Source organism: Rhagoletis zephyria, unplaced genomic scaffold (assembly GCF_001687245.7).
Source record: "Rhagoletis zephyria isolate East Lansing unplaced genomic scaffold, Rhagoletis_zephyria_1.1 Rzeph_scaffold_07723, whole genome shotgun sequence".
Lineage (NCBI taxonomy): Eukaryota > Metazoa > Arthropoda > Insecta > Diptera > Tephritidae > Rhagoletis > Rhagoletis zephyria.
In genome coordinates, this window is record NW_016164805.1 from 1,116 (window position 1) to 4,393 (window position 3,278).

The window sequence follows — 3,278 nt, forward strand, 5'->3', positions numbered from 1 at the left end:
ATATTTCGGATAAATACTAAACGTATGCTGATCCCATTTGAAAATAACTCCAAAAATCTAGTTTTTTTATAAATGAAATAATAAAAAAAAAAATTTTACCACAAAAAACTCGGATCAAATGCAAATAATGAGTTGTTGCCATTTGCATATAAGTCCAGCTCATGCAAATCTTAATATTTTTCCGAAATATTTTGGCGGAAGTTTTAAAATGTTATAGATATTTTTCGGTGAGGCATCCTAATGCACGTACATACTATATTTTCGACATGTATTTCATTGTTAAAGTAATTAAATTAATGCGGTTTTCTATAGTACCTTTTCAAATTTATCTGCTCTTCAAACAAATTTTTTCAGAAAAAAAAAATTTCTGTTTAAAAGCAGACAAGTTTTAAAACATACTTGAAAAAACGGGCCTTAATTTGAATTTTTAACTTTTTAAAAAAAAACACCTTCTAACAAAAAAAAAGCATCAACAAGAGTCAACAACTAAAAATTGCATGTTTTAATGCTGCTTGCAAATGACATCAGCATCTTTTGCGATAAATTCAATTAACTTTAAAATTACTGACTAAATAAAAAAAAGCATACAATCAAAAAATAAATCTAAAAAAGTCACTAAGGGGACACCCGGGTTTGAACCGGGGACCTCTCGATCTGCAGTCGAATGCTCTACCACTGAGCTATATCCCCACTTGTTGGTTGTGCGTCCAAAGAGCAAAGCATTACGCATGTCAGGAATGTGCTATAAATAAACATGTATGTATGTATGTATGTACTTACGTACATATGTAAGTATGTTTGCTTGTGCGTTTGGGAATGCGCGCTTGTTGTTTGTTCTACAATCTAGGTACATATGTCGTTTGAGGTGACTTTAGTTAGCACAAAGCAGAATTGTTGATAAGTTGATTTATTTGTTGCTTTACACCAATTATCTTAAAAATACATACTTTATAATTTAAAAAACACAAACTATAAAGCTTCGACGTTGAAATGTTTTACAATTTCGCAAGTTTGCAGAGAGTAAAATTTTTTTAGAAAACCAGTAGCGCCATAAAAGGAAATACTAGTTGTTAAAATCAATTTGCCTTTTATGTACATGCATATGTATGTACGTATGTATGTATGAATATATGAATATATGGACCTAAGCAACTAGTGAGAAAATTAAATTTTACGCTCTCTTAATTAAATTATTCGTTAAAATCTCAGTATTAAATTTAATTTAAGAGTGAAAGGGTTAGTAGCAAATGCCAAGACCTGAATCCAAATTGAAAAAAACAACACACTGAAACAAATTTTATGAGAAAATTTTTTCCCAACAAAAATCTAAAAAATGAACCGTAATTTTTAGCCATTTGAAACTTGTACTTTGTTCTACTGGAATTCCATGGGCTACAAATCTGCAGACTCTTTCTAGGAAATGTAATTAAAAAGTTAGAAGTTTTTACGAAAGTTTATTGAATTTTTTTTTTTAATATTGTACACAGTTTAAAACTTGAATTACACGTGTTGCCACCCAATATTGAATTTAAGATATTTATTTCATTTATTAGTAGACTGCGGATGTTTATTTATGCAGAAAACAAAGCCTAAAAATATGTCCACATAACTATAAAAAATTTTGTACAAATTTATTATATTCAAAAATAAAATTTTTTAAATTTGCTTACAAAAATTTTTTTATAAAAGTCTGTTTTCAAATTTTTATTTTTATTTTATTTCACTGAATACTGAGATACTTATTCGGCATAAAATATTAACACTTTGATATTATTTTTTATCCACATAATTTTTATCGAAAGAAATATTGGATTCGATCTAGGGCTTACTTATGTACTCATTAGGGATGTTAATTTTTCGGCTTTTTCCGATCTCGGGATTCTCGGGATGGCGTTGTCACAATCCCGGGATACCGAGATTACCGGGATTTAGATATTCATTACTTTTCAACAACCTAAATCGAAAAAATTGCTTCTATGTTGTTTGAGAAGCTCTCCTACCATAAAACAAATAATAAGTAAAAGGGTTCGAAGCCTACTTTTTTATTTTAAGTGGAATTTTATATTATTTCTCTCTGAGGTCAGGATTTATTTCAAAGGACTTTGTAATTTCAAAGATATGATTGATTCCAAAAATTATATAAAAAATTCAACGCAATGTAGAATAAAAATTTGGGTAACAAATGCAATAGGAAATTTCTTTAGAATTAAAAAAATAAATTAATTAAATTTTTTGGATTCAAGGGACCAGTAGGTAATTTTTTAAGCTGATAAAGTTAGAAGGACAAAATTCGAGGATGTTATCGAGTTTATTTAAGTCCTTACTTATAACTTTTTCATAAACAAATATTGCGAAATTTCAAAGATAAAATTTTTCAATACTTTTTTTTTTAAACATTTTCAATACTTACCAGTCCTTATGTACCAAAAAATTTAATGTGTTTAAATACTACAGAATTTCCTCTTTAATTCCATACCCATACTTCTTCTCTAAGCACATTTCACTGAATTTTTTTAAATCATTTTAGAATTACTGACGTCAGAGTGAAAAACTAAAAAAGCAATTTTACAATATTGGCCCATGGTTTCGCGAATATATTGATTTTGTGTGCGATAGGCACGGTGTTATTTGAAGAATGAGCTAGGCATATACAAAAAAAAAATATTAATTATTCTAATTTATTTGCCAAGATTCGCGGAATTTTCGGTAACCAAAAAAGACCGATATCCCGGGATTAACATTCCTAGTATGTCGATTTATTATTCAAGAAACTGCGATGTTGTTAAAATTTTCAGTACTTCGGTAAATCATTTTAACACCGTTTATATTACAAAAAAACTCTCCGAAGAGCTCTTTCAGTATGTGGATATATTGCACCAGTCTTACTGACTTGTTAATACTGCAAAAGTGCACCTTAAAAGTTACTCCAGTTTTTTGATGCTACAATCGCACTGAAAATGGCCCTCTTCAAGATTTCTTTATGCAAAGTTTTCCCATGTAAAAACCATAAGAATGCATTGCTTTCAAAAAAGTGGACACAGTGCATTTGAAAGGACGTTGGGCTCCCATGCAGATATATACATAATTTATTCATATAAAACGCCCAACGTCTCAACTCCAATGGCTAACTTTGGTGTCACTTTCAACGCCAATACACTAGCTAATATTACGCTAACACCACCGATGGCAGTTTAGCAACTAAGTTTATTGAGCTCACGGTTTGCCACCTTTTGTTGCACATAAGTTCGCACCTAAAAAAAAAAAAATATATATCACCA

At 29.7% G+C, this 3,278-nt stretch overlaps 1 non-coding gene across 1 annotated transcript; it reads right to left on the reverse strand.

Moving 5' to 3' along the window:
- Positions 1 to 618: 618 nt before the first annotated feature.
- On the reverse strand, positions 619 to 690 carry TRNAC-GCA (transfer RNA cysteine (anticodon GCA)). Its single transcript has one exon. It is a non-coding gene; the product is annotated as a tRNA-Cys (tRNA).
- Positions 691 to 3,278: the final 2,588 nt, after the last annotated feature.